The sequence below is a fragment of the Macrobrachium nipponense genome, chromosome 27 (genome assembly GCF_015104395.2).
Source record: "Macrobrachium nipponense isolate FS-2020 chromosome 27, ASM1510439v2, whole genome shotgun sequence".
NCBI classification, from domain to species: Eukaryota; Metazoa; Arthropoda; class Malacostraca; order Decapoda; family Palaemonidae; genus Macrobrachium; species Macrobrachium nipponense.
Window position 1 is genome coordinate 13,529,987 of NC_087216.1, and position 17,500 is coordinate 13,547,486.

Sequence of the window (17,500 nt, forward strand, 5' to 3'; positions counted from 1 at the left end):
GCTATTGTTATATATTTCGGACGTACAGATATTCTTTAATATATATATATATATATATATATATATATATATATATATATATATATATATATATATATCTATATATATCAAATACATACATACATACACAAATATATATTTATATATAGTACACATAAGTATATTCTATACAAAATGTGGAAAGACATGTTAGATACAAGCATTAATTACGCGCTTCCAAAAAATTAGAACGAATATTTATGCAAACCCGGCACGATATTAGTGTTGATATTTGGAGGAAGAAGAAGAAGAAGGAAAAAAACACATTCTGCGTCTACGTAAGTTCTAACAGTTTTGGGATTGAAAAAAAAATACAAAATAAAAAATCAAGGCAAAATGGAAAGATGCTACGGCTATCATCTTTTATTTTTGTGGTTAAAAAAATGAACGAACAGCCAATACTTTTTTTTTTCTAAAATTGTTAATTTTATTTCCTTCCAAAATAGAGAGAGAGAGAGAGAGAGAGAGAGAGAGAGAGAGAGAGAGAGTACACAGATGTCATGAAATCCGTGACGGATTCCTATGCTGTACAGGACACAACAAATTTCCTGTCATTCACGAACGGACAACTCCTCTCCATCATTTGTAAGAATTGACGTGAGTTTTCTGTCTAATCTCCCAACTCAGAGTTTTAGTTATCTCGGGAATAGTGAGAACGTCACGAAACGCAGAGGTTCTTAAACCTTTTCGTCTTGCCTCCTCCCCCCCTCCCCTTGCATTATATATATAGATCTCACGCCCCCCACTCTTCAAATTTTTGTCAACTATAATCTATAAACAGTATGCTGTCTAGTTGTATACTATTCATAAAAAAGGATTTGTAATGAAAATTGACGTATATTTTGAATTTTAGACATGTCTTGAGATATTAATGAGAAAACAAGCAGCGATAATGTTTTTGGCAATTTTTCAATCAACATCAAATAAAAAAATAATAGGCACCATCTGGCAACCCTGCTTGCGGCCCCCTTGGAAGCTTCTGCCCCCCCCTTCCCCCCGTTTAAAAATCACTGCACGAAAGAAAGGGGGATGGGGGGCGGTTTATGTCAAGAGTTGTGAAAATTCAATGAACCTAGGATCCACTAACTAAAATTACTAGACTACTGTCACTCCATCTCTTCTCAGTTCATTTTTAGTCTCCTACCCCGAAGGAGAGTAGTGCCGTCTGTACACCTCACGTAAAGGGTGATCGACGGGTCCCTTCGGCCACTAGCTGCACCGACTTTTCAGCCTTTTTACTTTACCATCATTTCCACTTCATTGATCAACTCTGCTGTCCATCCTCTCTAACTAATGCTCCTTAGTGTTTTTTCTTCCCAGTTCTACCTTAAGATCCTTTAATATGCTTTCCAACTTCTCTAGCTACCTCTTTTCACTGTTCTTGACTTGGAAGCTTTAATTTCATAAAGTCATCAAATCGTATCTGTTAGTGCTCTAGATGGTAAGACACGGATTCATAAATCACCCTCTCTTTCTCTCTCTCTCTCTCTCTGTCCAGTACTGATTCCAGTGAGGTTTCTGATGAAGTTTGCTTGTAAGTGGAAAAAACTTCCATTTTCCCACAGGCACTATTGACAGACAAGAGAACTTCGCCTCCTTTATCATTATTTCCAAAGTCCTGACGATGACGTCACTTCGTCTTCCAAGAGGAACTGAAATAAATTTCTTACCAGAGTTCAACGACAGTTTCAAACCACTGTTTTTCTTAGTGCATATTGTACTGCTTCTGTTATATGCATAGTTTAATACACACGCATGGAACCACGACTTAAACTGGGAAAAATTAAAGTGTAAATCCTGACCGGTTTCGTCTTTGTATCAGAGACATCATCCAGATTACTGAAAGATGTCCAGGATATAAAGACGAACCCGGTAATATACACCCAGTGTTTCATTTTCCCAGTAGTAGTTTGTGTATTATACAGGACGTGTCAATGCGATTACAATCATACTCTTATCATCTTTTATTTTTGTGGTTTAAAAATTAAATAAAAAAGTGAACAAACAGCCAATACTTTTTCTTCTAAAAATGATAATTTTATTTCCTTATCAAAATATGAATGATCTTTTTCGTAGCAACCAGAGAACACATACACACACACACGGAGAGAGAGAGAGAGAGAGAGAGAGAGAGAGAGATTCTAAAATTCAGTAGGAACAACCCGAAGCAGAGAGAGAGAGAGAGAGAGAGAGAGAGATTCGGAAATTCAGTAGGCACAACCAAAAGCAGATAAAAAAGGAGAGAGAGAGAGAGAGAGAGAGAGAGAGAGAGAGAGAGAGAGAGAGAGAGTACATAACCACCTCCTCGCTAAGGACCTGGCACTACAAACACACACTCAGTGTGGGCAAACAAAGCCGTAGCAATTTAATGCATCATTAACGACACGATAAAAGGCAATAACACACTTGAAAACTCATCAAATCGTAATGGCCCCCAGACAGCACATCGCTGTGAGGCTCGTCCCAAAGATATCCTGGCCAAGATTTTCTCTCTCTCTCTCTCTCTCTCTCGTGGGATTACCAATCAATGACAAGAACTAATTATATCGTTCTCGAAATACATAAAACGAGTTCTCTCTCTCTCTCTCTCTCTCTCTCTCTCTCTCTCTCTCTCTCTCTCGATGATTACCGTTTGGTCCGGATTCCAAGAGGGACAAGAGATGAAGGTTTATTTATTAGTTCCCAAATGAAGCCTAATCAGGAACCTTCAGATTCCGCGGTATCGGATGCTGCTGCAACTTGCCTGACTCAGCGAAGGGATATGGGAAGAAAGAGAAAACAATAATAATAAAGATAATAATACTTATTATCACTATCGTTTGTATTATCAACGAAAACACAACTCGAACTGAATCAAACAAGCAAGTCTTAAAGAAATTAGTCCTTCAACCATAATGCATAACAAAATGTGGGAATTTTTCATTCCACGGCGCACAGTCCATATTTTCTTCTGGCTACAGAATAAAAAGTCATTTTGGCTGCCTGCTTCTGGCGATCGGGAAATGAGACGTGGACCCGCCGAAATGAGATGGATTCTTAGAAGGTCTCTCTCTCTCTCTCTCTCTCTCTCTCTCTCTCTCTCTCATATAATCCTGTTCCAAATTATACCCTCTACAATCATATATATATATATATATATATATATCTATATATATATATAATTATATATATATATATATATGTGATGTGTGTGTGTGTGTGTGTGTGTGTGTGTGTGTAAGTATAGACTGAGGAGAGCAGGGATGTGAATGATTAATGCAATGTAACAGCGTTAAGCAATACAGTATGTCACCCCGAATATAACATTTACAACTGAAGAGTTAATATTATGCATCCATCATCAAATATCAAATATGAAAGTGCAAAAATTACTGCTGAGGGGGAGAGATTGCATAATCCAGAGATAAGCACATAAAACCCACACGAGACCACAATATATATATATACATATATATATACCATATATATATATATATATATATATATATATTATATATATATATATATATATATAGATATATATATATAATATATATATATATATATTATATGTGTGTGTGTGGTGTGTCCGTGTGTGTGTGTGTATACATACATACATACATACATATATATATATATATTATAATAATATATATATATATATCTATATATGTGTGTGGTGGTGGTGTTGTGTATATATATATATAATATATATATATTTATTATTATATATTATATATATATATATATTTTTCTGTATATATAATATAAATATATATGTTGTTGTGTGGTGTTGTGTGGTGTTTACATATCATCCATACATATTATATATAATATATATATAATAGTATATATATATAAATATAATAATATAATATATATGTATATCAATATATGTATATAATAATTATTAGATATAGTATATATATATATATATATATATATATATATATATCCTATGATATATATATAATATGGTAACTATATATACAATTTATATAATAATATATAAAATTTATATATATAATTAAACTAAAAAATATTTATATCTATTATATATATATATATAATATATATATATTAATATATATATAATAATATATATATATTATGTGTTGATTATAATAATCTATATAATAATATTATAATATTAATAATATATATGTTATATATGATATATTATAATAGAAATAAATAATATATATATACTATAATATAAAATAAAAACATATATGATAGATATAATATATATTATTATAGATATATTATATATATATATTATATATTATATATATACATATAGTTATATATAATATATATTGATATATATATATAATATATATATTCATGAGTGCAGGAACATCACACTGCTAACAAGAGTTTATCCCCCAAATGCATCTATGGACAACACAATACCTGAATAATTAAGTAAACAAGGCAGGTCACGTCCCCATTTCCATATCAAAACTAACATTAAACGATCTGTTTCTCCTCCCCTTCAAAAATCACTTAACCTTGTAGTCGCCCCGAATATCGGATTAAATTATAACGTGTGAGTATTTCAACACGGCCGAAATACGTTTTAGAACCTGATTAAATTATAACCTTGTGAGGATATTGTAACCTCCAATTTCCCTCACAAGTTAATAACTAACTGATTATGGACGGCAAGGTGCAGTAAGCTTTCAATTCCCCATTCCAAATGCAATATTCAAGCGTTTACTTTCAATCCCATTCAACGATACCAATTAGCCTTTCTTTCAACCACCATTCGAACGCGATTTAGCTTTCAATTCCCATTCCAACGCTTCTTTTATCCCCATTCCAACGCCGATTAGCTTTCAATTCCCATTCCAACGCCGATTAGCTTTCAATCCCCATTCCAACGCCGATTAGCTTTCAATTCCCATTCCAACGCCGATTAGCTTTCAATCCCCATTCCAATGCCGTTTAGCTTTGCTTTCAATCCCCATTCCAATGCCGATTCCCCATTCCAAGCCTTTCAATTCCCCATTCCACGCCGATTAGCTTTGTCAATCCCATTCCATTCCAACGCCGATTACTTTCGCCCCCATTCATCCATTCCCAACGCCGATTAGCTTTCATCCCCATTCCAAAAGCCAGCCGATTAGCTTTCAATCCCAATTCCAATTCCCATTACGCCGATTAGCTTTCAATCCCATTCCAAGACTTCGCCGCCGATTAGCTTTCATCCCCATTCCAATTCACGCCGTTATTTAGCTTCATTCCATTCCAATCTTCCAACGCCGATTAGCTTTCAATCCCCATCCTCCAACGCCAATTAGCTTTAATCCCATTCCAATGCCGATAGCCTCATTCCCCGCATTCATCCCCATTCGCCCGTTAGCTTTCAATCGCCGATTCACCGCGTTAGCTCAATCCCCATTCCAACGCCGTTTAGCTTTCAATCCCCATTCCAACGCCGTTTAGCTTTCAATCCCCATTCCAACGCCGTTTAGCTTTCAATCCCCATTCCAACGCCGTTTAGCTTTCAATCCCCATTCCAATGCAGTTAGCTTCAATTCATTCCAATTCCAACGCCGATTAGCTTTCAATCCCCATTCCAAGCCGTGCGTTTAGTAGCTTTCAATTCCATTCCAACCGACGCCGATTAGCTTTCAATTCCCATTCCTTCCATTCCAACGCCGTTTAGCTTTCGATCCCCATTCCAACGCCGATTAGCTTTTCGAATCCCCATTCCAACGCCGATTAGCTTTCGATAACCCCCATTCCAACGCGATACCCTTTCCCATCCCCATTCCAAGCCATTGCTTTTCCGATCCCCATTCCAACGCCGATCCCCATTCCCCACGCATCCCCCATTCCAAACGCGATAAGCTTTCGATCCCCATTCCAATTTCGACGCCGATTAGCTTTCATCCCCATTCCAACCCCATTCCAAAGCCGATTAGCTTTCCAATCCCCACGCCAAGCCGATTAGCTTTCAATCCCCATTCATCTTTCCCCCATATTCCAACGCCGATTAGCTTTCGATCCCCCCCCCCCCCATTCCATTCCCCCATTCCCCCCCCCCGCCGATTTTAGCTTTCGGATCCCCATCCCCTTCCAACGCCGATTAGCTTTGATCATTCCCATCCATCCCCTTCCCAACGCCGATTAGCTTTCGATCCCCACCATTCCATCCCCATTCCAGCCGCTTAGCTTTCGATCCCATTCCCAACGCCGATTAGTTTCAATTCCATGCCGATTGCTTTTCGACCCCATTCCAACGCCGATTAGCTTTCGATCCCCATTCCATGCAAATTAGCTTTCAATCCCCATTCCAACGCCGATTAGCTTTCGATCCCCATTCCAACGCCAATTAGCTTTCAATCCCCATTCCAACGCCGATTAGCTTTCATCCCCATTCCAACGCGATTCATCCCCATTCCAACGCGATTAGCTTTCGATCATTCCAACCCCGCCGATTAGCTTTCGATCCCCATTCCAATTGCGACTTTGACATTTCGCCGATGCTTTCGATCCCCATTTCAACGCCGATAGCTTCGATCCCCATTCCAACGCCGATTAGCTTCGATTAGCTTCGATCCCCATTCCAACGCCGTTAGCTTTCGATCCCCATTCCAACGCCGATAGCTTTCGATCCCCATTCCAACGCCGATTAGCTTTCGATCCCCATTCCAACGCCGATTAGCTTTCGATCCCCATTCCAACGCCGATTAGCTTTCGATCCCCATTCCAACGCCGATTAGCTTTCAATTCCCATTCCAACGCCAAAGCTTTTCCTTTGCAATGATTCCTCACGCCTAACTCTCGTTTAAGAGAGAGAAAAAAATACAGATGACAAATAAGTATCTTTAAAGTCTGTACCTTTTCTGCATTGAAATTTTGTTTTTATTAACACGGGTGGTCAGTGAATAACGACGCTGAATGATAAGGACATTGGAAAACAATTGGCTGATACTATAGCACCCACGAGGCAACCTCTTCCCACTTTTAGAGTACAAAGTTTACCATCCACTTATTCATTCTCCAAAGCTTTAGTAGTCTCGTCTTATTTCCCATTTCCCTCGTCTTCATAACCACTCTCCTTTTCTTTCTTTCTTCCTTTCCATACCCCATTTCTTGTTGTCTTCCTTGGTGGTGTCACTCGGATATCTCGAGACGAAGTGAAGATGTTTCATTAGTGACTCGATCATCGACAAAACTGTCAGGATCCCCCAATCAACAGACACAAATTGAGAGAATACGAAAACTTGTTACCTTCCACGAGGGCTACCCTCCGTCGACAAGCACAGACAATTAAATTCCAGCCTTCAGTTTCTGAAGATGTTATAATCTCAAGTCTGAGTCTGCAGGTGTCGTGACGGGTAGGGCTATGTCCTCCCTCTTTTTAGAGTAATGGCAAAACGTCTTCGGCATGCGATCACCCAGATGATGAATTTGATCTATTTCTGAAGTGTGGTCCGTATCACCTACTCTGCAAGAATGTGCATTGCCGTTTCTTTACTCCTCTACCAGGCTTTGGGAATATTTTCCTGCTTCTGTTTTCCCTAACTCTGACAACCTTCCATCCTTCAAGAGACTTCAGGAATCTCCTCATCCCCCCCTTTAGTTATCTGCTTTTACCCCGTTAGCATTGTCCCGAGATGTAACTGAGTACCGGATTGTTTTCATGTTAAAAGGGGGAACGCCACATCTTAAAAACTAGCCACATAATGTTCGAGAAAATAATCTTATAATGTTTCCCACACCCAATTTGCTACAGAGATCCTCTACTAGCCTAAGCTAACCTAACCTAACCAGCATCCACCTCAGGAATTAGCGCCCCGGTACTGGTGAATGTCGATTCCATCAGATCAGACTATTGCCATCAAGATGTTCTTCTTTAGGCCGACGCCGATTCAGACAGGAGAGGAATCTTAATAGATCAAAGAAAAGGAAAAGGAGGAAGGATGAAAAAGGGAGCGATAGAGCCTCTTTTGAAGAGGGGCCGAGCATTATGGGTAATATTGATCTATGTCAGGTGAATAATGTGATATGAGACGGCTTAAAGGGCGTTACAAGAACAGCTGAGACGCGGATCTTTCTCTAGTTCAGAAGTATCGTGGCCTAAGTACTACCTCTCCCTTTTACACACACACACACACACACACATATATATATTAATATTTATATTCAACTAATAATATTATAATTATATATAATATATAGTATATATACTAAATCTATATGTATATTTATATAGTATATATATCTATATATATATATATATATATGTGTGTGTGTGTGTGTGTGTGTGTGTGTGTGTGTGTGTGTTTCGTTGAATTATAAAATGCAACATTTCAAATCATAACCAAAATAGATGGAAGTTCCACGTATATTAAATAAAATATGTGGATACGCATTTGTCATCAAGGCTAAACACGACCTAGTTATCTATAAACCTACACATATCGTTTTTTTTCCAAATTCAGACATGTTATTAAACCGAAGATACAATAAAAATTATATTCAATTGTCTTAAAACTGTGCTGTTTTCATTACTCCATAAGTTCTATGTTTCCCAAAACATGCGTACATACATTTTACATATACCAATCAAGACTCTATACGATCCTCTCGGTATTAAGGAGAGAGAGAAAAAAAAACTGCTTTTGCTTCATTACAGATGGAAAGTTCAATCCTGAATTACTGACTGACAGGTGTCCCTCTTTCAACATACTGCACTCATGTATATGAATTCATAAATCTCTTACAAATGGTGTTAAAGAACTCTTTAACCACTGCTTCAGTGTTTTATAGTTAATATACATTCTCACTGCTCACGACTGAGCCAGAAAAATAGCAAGCAGAAACACACACAAACACACACACAAAATGATATCATTAGCAGGGCGGGCACACTTACTGGGTCCTCAGCTGGCACGTCCGTCGGAGCTTACTGGAACTTCTTGAGATTCACACGTCCTGAAAAGGAAGAAATAAAATTATTAATAAATGCAAACAGCCATACCACAATACTGTCTGGTGTATATTAAATATATACTTAGTTTCACCTGAACTAATGTTCGTGTTTATTTAGTGTTTTTTTATCGACTTATTTTCTACTGGATGTTTTCTCTCTCTCTCTCTCTCTCTCTCTCTCTCTCTCTCTCTCTCTCTCTCTTATACACGCAAACGCATGCATGTGATTTCGAAAAACGTTTTCTTAAAGCACTGGCAAATTAAAAAAAATTCTGCCTTAAAAGAAAGGGACGGTTGTCCCAAAAATGGTACGTGTATTACACACACAAACACACAAACACATAAACACATACACATACATATGTATCATACATATACATAAATCAGACTACAGATGTCATCACATTCCCCCACAAAATGTAACGGATCGATAATGAACTAAGACCGAGTTTTGTTCAAAAATATTTCGTTTGATTAAAACCCTTTGATTTCCCCCGACGCGGTTATCGCATTACATCCCTCCTCCTCTCTCTCTCTCTCTCTCTCTCTCTCTCTCTCTCTCTCTCTCTCTCTCTCTCTCTCGACGAAGGAAAGCCGCCAAAGACAGGATCACCACCATCAGCAAATCAATCAATCCCGCGACCATTTTCTATCTGTACAGTTTTTAATCTTTCCTCCTCGATGAAACTGGGAACGCAAATAGATGCGTCTCGTCCCTCGGAATTTGTTAACTCACCGTCGGCTGTAATATAAAACTTCTCTCCGGCGTCGAGCAATCGGAATAAATCAGTGCAAATGTCAGGTTTGTCATAATATAACATATAGAGACTCACAAATTACATATGAGCGCTTCAGTGGCGTGGTTGGTTTGGTGTTTGCTTCTCACCTCGGTGGTCGCGGGTTCGATTCTCGGCCATTCCATTGAGGAGTGAGAGATGTGTATTTCTGGTGATAGAATTTCACTCTCGACGTGATTCGGAAGTCACGTAAAGCCGTTGGTCCCGTTGCTGAATAACCACTGGTTCCATGCAACGTAAAAACACCATACAAACAAACAAATTACATATGTATATATGTATAAAATAGTTCAAACTTCATATTATATATAAAATAGATAAAGATCACTTCTTATATATATATATATATATATCATATATATATTATATATATATATATATATATACAAACACACACATAAATATATATACATATGACGACAACTTTAATTAATTTCGTTAAAAGCGTTAAAAAAAAACCCGTTTATTTACGATTTAACTAACCTAAATGATAATCTAAATAAGACTGACACACTGTATTACGAGCAACAGGTCAAGAATGATTTATAATTCAAGTTAAAAACAATTAAATAACCTTACTCGCTTACTTCGTATTTCACGACAACAATACAGAGTATCACAGAGACCGGTGAACAAATTACATCAGCTCCTAATGAGGAAATTTCATTAGTAAATTAAAAAAAAAGGCGTAATTAGCGTGTGCAACCTTAATTGCGTGAAGTTCTGAACTTATGCTCGAAGGCAAAGTAAATATTAAAATCCATTAGGTGTTGGGTTTCGCCCCCCCCAAAAAAAAAAAAAAAAAAAAAAAAAAAAAAAAAAAAAATCATACTCGTTAGTTTCGCTGCTTGGAAGTCCATGATCATGAGGTTTAACTGGGCGCCACAACCCCATGTTTCCTGGGATTTTCTGGCATCATAAGTGCCTTATACAAAAGACTTCAATGTGACATCCTATTAATACTGGTTACTGTATTTTACAGCCTGTATAAGTAAGGTAGAATTTTATTGCCTTTATAAGCAGACTTTAAATTTGGTCGCCTGTATTAATAATTTTTGAAATCTGAAGCGTGATTACATAAATTAATGAAATTTCTCGTCTGTAAAAACAAAGGCTGAAGTTTGCCACCTGTATAAGTATTGTATTTTGTCACCTGTATAAACAATCATTGAAATTTGTCTCCTGAATAACAAACACTGAATAATGTAACGGGTATAAAAAAATACTGAATTCATTCGACTTTGTTAAAATAATAATGAATTTTACCGCCTTTGGACACAAACATGGAATTCTGCCACCCTTTAAAACAGTCTAGATTTTTTTCAGCGGTATAAACAAACTTTGGATTCTTCCACCTGCATACAAATGTCAAGGTTTCCCGCCGCTATAAACAAAATGCTGAAGTTTAATTACGAAAATAAGGAAATTATTAATTTTGTCACCTGTATAACAGTACTGAATTCGGTCAACTTGATAAAAAGTTTTGAAACTTAACTGCACAAACAAGTACTGAAGTCCAACACCAGTATAAACAAGTATTGAATTTTACCACCTGTATAAAAGAGCACTGAATTTTACCAACTGTGTCAACGAGCATTGAATTTTACCAACTGTATAAAAAAGATATTGAATTTTACCACCTGTATAAACGAGCACTGAAATTTACCACCTGTGTAAACAGGTATTGCATCTTGCCTACGTATAAACAAATATTACATCATGAGACCTTTTTGAAAAAATAAATTATATATATTATATACTGTATATCAAGGTCCTTTAAATATATATTTAAAGGACCTTGACTGTATATATAATCTCGAATTTTGCCGTCTGTACAAACTAATATATAAAAGAACTGTCCAGTTACACGAACGAAAACCGAATTAAAAATGACCAAAATAATAAAAAAAATATAAAAGGGGAAAACCGCCCAATTCTCGTGGACCCGAACGAACTATGAGTAAGCCCCCCGTTTTCGGGGAACTACCGCCTGGACGCTCAGCGAAGCGTGACCTGCTTGGCTGGCGGTCACTTGAAAAAAGGGTTCCTTGCGGAATCACTGATAGGACCTACTGACCCGAAGTGGCATCAGATACTGGGCCAAGGTCACGACTGCCGCTTCCCTGTCTCTGTCTCTCTCTCTTTAACAAATACAGCGCAGTCTTCACTTGCAACTGTAGGTAACACGAGAAATGGAAAGTGACTTGACGACATGGTCGCTACCTGCAGTTCCAGATTTTCAAGGACAAACAAGAAAGAAATCCTGGAATGCGCAAGGGTCGCCCTGTTTGTATCACGATAGAAAACACACACACAAATTGAACACCAATATAATTACAATATATATATATATTATAATATATATATATATATCATATATTATATATATATATATATATATATATAATATATATAATATATATATATATATCGATGAATATCGCCCGCAATTGAAAATGAAAACCAAAACTAATATCTACAGAAGAAATTTGCAAGGCAAACCAAACCAAACAACAGACACTAAATATGGGATAAAAAAAAAAATCCTGGAAAGGCAAATAACACTTCTTTCAACAAGTTTAAAAAAGATCAGTGCCTGATTCTATTTTCACTTTCAAGCTTATTTGGATCATGTGTCACTCTTAATTAAGGATACGTTACGTGTCAAGAAGAATATCCCCAGTGTGCATTTCACGCGTCCATTTTCTATATGTTTCCTCGGATGAGTTTTGAAAAGAAGAATAAGAAATAAGACATCTTCAAATCTAACCGAAAAGACCTTAGTGAAAGTCGAAAGCCCCCGTTTTATTTATTTGCACTTAAACCTGGGTCTTTACAGTCGCTGTTCTGTTAACCATTCAAGACAAACAAGAATAGTTTTTCATTCCTGGATAACCAAACTATTAGTAGGATGAACATTAAAATAAACTCACAGAGGAAGGGCACACCACAGACACAATGAAAAAAAAGTACAAACAAACTCTTAATTCTATGGGGGTAAAAATAAAAAAACAGAAAATGCCTGGAACGTCCCCCCCTGGCTATACCTATCCAGAACCAGGCTGGTGTTTCCTCTCCCATCAAAGACGAAATAATGAAACCCTATAAGTCCGAGAAGCCTTAGCGCGAGAGGTCAATCTGTTCACGTGACATGAGAACGGAGGAGGAGGAGGAGGAGGAGGAGGAGGAGGAGGAAGCTAGACGGAGGGAGGGGAATGATGTTAGTTACGTGGAGGAAGAGGAGGAGGGGAGGAGGGTGACCCTGGAAGGATGTGGTATCCATATTGGGACGAGGGAGGGAGGGAGGGGTGAGGGAGAGAAGGAGGAGGAGGCAAGAGGACCTCGGCCACGGCCAAGCTGCGTTGAAAGACCAGGAAAAATTGGGGAAGTGGATTTAGGCCAGCAACTTCCTGCATCTAAAACTTCATTTCATCAAGTCTATACTTTTTTCCCCCTTTTTTCTTCTAATAAAACTTCTTTACTTAAAACTTTAAGACTTTAAAATGTCTTCTTTTATAGTGACTTATTTGAATATTACATTTGCAATAACGAAGATCATTCAATGAGTATTTGATATTCTCTGTTACTGTCTTATAAATAGAAAATGCAAAAGAGAAAAGTTACCTAATTGTTGCAAAAATTATGCATCCCTATCAAACGTATACACAAACACACACACATACATATATAAGTATATATACATAGATATGTTCTTGTATGTATTCACAGGATCTGCTCATTATTGAGTGTTGTTAACTTATTTTCTATTAGCGTACAAACAACGCTAAATACAGTGAAAAATTCGGATATCTTACAGACTACACTGCATGAATAACATCTTTATATCTCTGTAGTGATTTTCAAGTTAAAAATGCCAGTCACTGTCTTACGAGCCTCACCTAAATTATATATTGACACCATCAATAAGATTTGTAATGGTTAGAGTCAACGCGCGTATATTCCACAATATTGTCAGGTAATAAAATGGTCTTAAATAATATTAGAAATAAACGGCCCAAACGACCAGGGACCTGGTTAGGGTGAAACTTGTTTTAGAAAGTTCTGAAGACATGTGCTTTTCATCTATTTTCAGAGATGTAAAAACTGTAGAGATTACTAGACATAAAATGGTAGGAGAAATATAACTTAGCAACACGGGTCAAGTAATTCTGAAGTTCAAGGGGGTATTTTTCACCGGAGAGATTTCAATATTTTCTTTATTTTTTTTATAATCAAATTCTTGAGTTCAGTCGTTCTATGATGTAGCTGAACTCTAGAATGTGATCGTTAAAAATAAAGAAAATATTTAGTTTATTGCAAATCGAAAAACTGGTTTTAAACGTACTGCACGTGAAGCAACCTCAATTCTGGTCCATCATCGAGACATAAGGAAATGCCTATGAATAGCCTCAAGACAAAAAGGGTATTTGACATCAATTTCCTTCTTCTCTGAGTCACTGTTCTCTTCTTCATCTCCACATCCAACTTACGCATTTTTCTGTTCGGTTTTTCAATTTCTCTTTGCATGTGTAAATTATATGTATACACGCAAATCAGACATACACACATATATATATATATATATAATATATATATATATATATATATATATATATATATATATATATATAATGTGTGTTTACGTACATATATATTATAAAAGAGTAAACAAGATAAATTACGATTTTAAGCATAACTTTTAAATTATTAACACAAACACACACACACACATTTATATATACATATATCTATATATAAAACACCTAGAAAAGTAAAGCGAAAACAAAAATTCAAGTAGGAAAGGTAGGGGGAGAACACCACCTTCCCCACATCCCCATGAGGAATGGGTAGGGAGAAAAAAAAAGGGAAAAAAAGGGGGGGGAGATGGAGGTGGCCATTTCCCATTCCATCAAAGTTAGTACAGGAGACCTTCCCCCACAGCCCCCCCGCCATCCCCGTGAACCCCGGAGAACGGGGATATCATTTTTCGGTATTTCTCCCTTCCTTCCCCCAATGTGCCATTGAAGAGCTCTCTCTCTCTCTCTCTCTCTCTCTCTCTCTCTCTCTCTCTCTCTCTCTATCTCTCTCTCTCTCTCTTCCCAGAAAACCGGCCGTCACCAGCACCAGTAACACTTGCCTCATCATCGTCGATGTTCAGCCTTCAGAGAGAGAGAGAGAGAGAGAGAGAGAGAGAGAGAGAGAGAGAGAGAGAGAGAGAAGGCAAAATGTACAGGCTTTACTGTGTACACATAACAAGCATATAACTAAATACTATCTGGAAATATAAAATGCTAATATGAGAGAGAGAGAGAGAGAGAGAGAGAGAGACAGAGAGAGAGAGAGAGAGAGAGAGCGTAGGCAAAATATACAGACTTTACTGTGTACACATAACATGCATATCACTAATTAATTACAATCTGGAGATATAAAATGTCAATGTCAATATGTGAGAGAGAGAGAGAGAGAGAGAGAGAGAGAGAGAGAGAGAGAGAGAGAGAGAGAGAGAGAGAGAGAGAGCAGGCAATATGTACACTTTACTGTAAACGTAGAACAAGCATATGCTGAATGAAATAAAATTTTCTGGAAATAAAAAATGCCACAAAAAAAACTTCTAAAATTGATGAATTGTAACAAGAACAAAGTATATTCTATACCAAAAAAAGTGTCAATAAGATAAAAAAAAAAAAGCTAAAATTATAGAACCTGAGCTGTTTTGAATTGTCCTGACAAATGATTATAGCCGGAGTCCACTATCTTTGAAATATTTAATAGTTTGTTTTAAAAATATTCCTGTGTGAAGAAACTTGACCGGTTCCTTTCTAGTTCACCAGATGACCTTGGAATCTTTGGACACTGTCCATTCCGGTCAGGTTTTAAAACAACCAGGAGTTCGCCGCCCACCTTGGCAAAGGGGTGGATTAAGAAAAGAAACAAGGGCGATGCAACCTTGAACATATATGTGTTTCTCAGGGAGCTATAAAAAAAAATTTAAGTGTAGATCTGCCATTACCCCAAAAATAAAAATCAAAATTTGATTTTCTATATATGAAACCGAAAATGATTCGTGGTCCTTTCGTATGCATATATTCTATTCGTAAACACCTAAGGGCCATTCGTAACCATAAAAATGATATATACAGACATAGACTACATGAGATCTGGCCAAGAGGAAATTGAAGAGATGGAATGAAATCTTTCCCCGTTTCTCCAAGTTAATCTTAGGTGAACGACGGAAATGAAGTCTTTTCATAGGAAAACACTTGTAAACAAAGAGGAAATGTTGTAAATCCCCTGTAGGGGATTGTGCTTTATTTTATTTGGGCAAGTAGAATAAGGAATTAAATGTCAATAAATCAACATAAATAATCAGAACTGACCAAAAGAATAACGCCATTTGTGTCTCAAGGAACATAGTAGGATTTATATTATACAGGGTGTCCATAAAGTCCCAGTACCATTCTGAGCAATAAATACTTGTAATGGTACCGGGACTTTATGGACACCCTGTACAGCCAACATATGAAAATAATATTAGGACAACGTCTATATACTCTAGACATCATTCTGATCCTTGTTAATTTGTAACAGAAACGTAAAATGATTAATAATTCTTAAAATCGTCTTTAACCTCAATTAATCAAACTGAATTATACAAGAAAGTGAACTGAAGCATAACCTCAAATGTATTGATGTTTGTATGCATTTCAATGACTTTGCACTCATTTAGACTAATTTCTTTGAAACCAAGTTTTCTTTGTAATGCCTTTTTTGTTGCATGTGGGTTGCTTGAGAATTCCTTAGAGGCAACTGATCTTGCATTCCAATGGTTTACCTCCCTCACGGCCCAAATATCCCGTATACATTTTACGCAAAGTTTGAATTCCAGCGTTAGAAACGTTACATCAACGTCACACAAATTAGCAAACAATAAAAACCCCTCGGACCTGACTCCCAGTCATCCTTGACGGTCCAACCTTGAAGAAACATCAAACGTCATCTAATACGACGGTCACACTTTCAGTTTCGTAGTGGAGCGAAATGCGATCACACTTGATTTGTGCCTCTTCAAGTGCAGGATACCGGAGCCCTCAATACAGGAGCTGTGAAATAGGATCTCCTGATTGTGTTTCTCTTTTGATGGATCGGTGGCATCTGTCAATGCCAAGGAAGGCCACGAGAGAGAGAGAGAGAGAGAGAGAGAGAGAGAGAGATTTATATTTACTATAAAAATGGCGCCATAACATCTATGTAAATGAGAGAGAGAGAGAGAGAGAGAGAGAGACCGAGAGAGAGAGAGAGAGAGAGAGAGAGAGAGAGAGAGAAATATACAGACTTTACTGTATACACTTAACATGCATAACACTAATTAAATACTGTCTGAAAATATAAAATGCCAATATGAGAGAGAGAGAGAGAGAGAGAAGAGAGAGAGAGAGAGAGAGAGAGAGAGAGAGAGACGAGAGAGAGAGATTTATATTTTACTATAAAATGGCGCCAAAACATCTAGGAGAGAGAGAGAGAGACGAGAGAGGAGAGAGAGAAGAGGAGGAGAGAGAGAGAGAGAGAGAGAGAGAGAGATTTATATGGACTATAAAAAATGGGAGCCATAACATACTAGTCAATGCAGAGAGAGAGACGAAGACGAGAGACGGAGAGAGGAGAGACGAGAGAAGAGAGAGAGATGAGAGAGATGGAGAGAGAGAGCTGAGATTTGATTTACTATAAAAAAGGCGCCA

The 17,500-nt window shown here is 37.1% G+C and overlaps 1 protein-coding gene across 4 annotated transcripts in view; it reads right to left on the minus strand.

Moving 5' to 3' along the window:
• LOC135200838 (hexosaminidase D-like) overlaps positions 1–17,500 on the minus strand; it is a 105,648-nt gene that overhangs the window by 48,623 nt on the left and 39,525 nt on the right. For all 4 annotated transcript variants that reach the window (XR_010311376.1, XM_064229529.1, XM_064229532.1 and 1 more), the window contains one exon: positions 8,912–8,970. The gene's annotated coding sequence lies outside the window, so the exon portion shown is untranslated. Of the gene's footprint in view, positions 1–8,911; positions 8,971–17,500 lie in introns of those variants that run through there.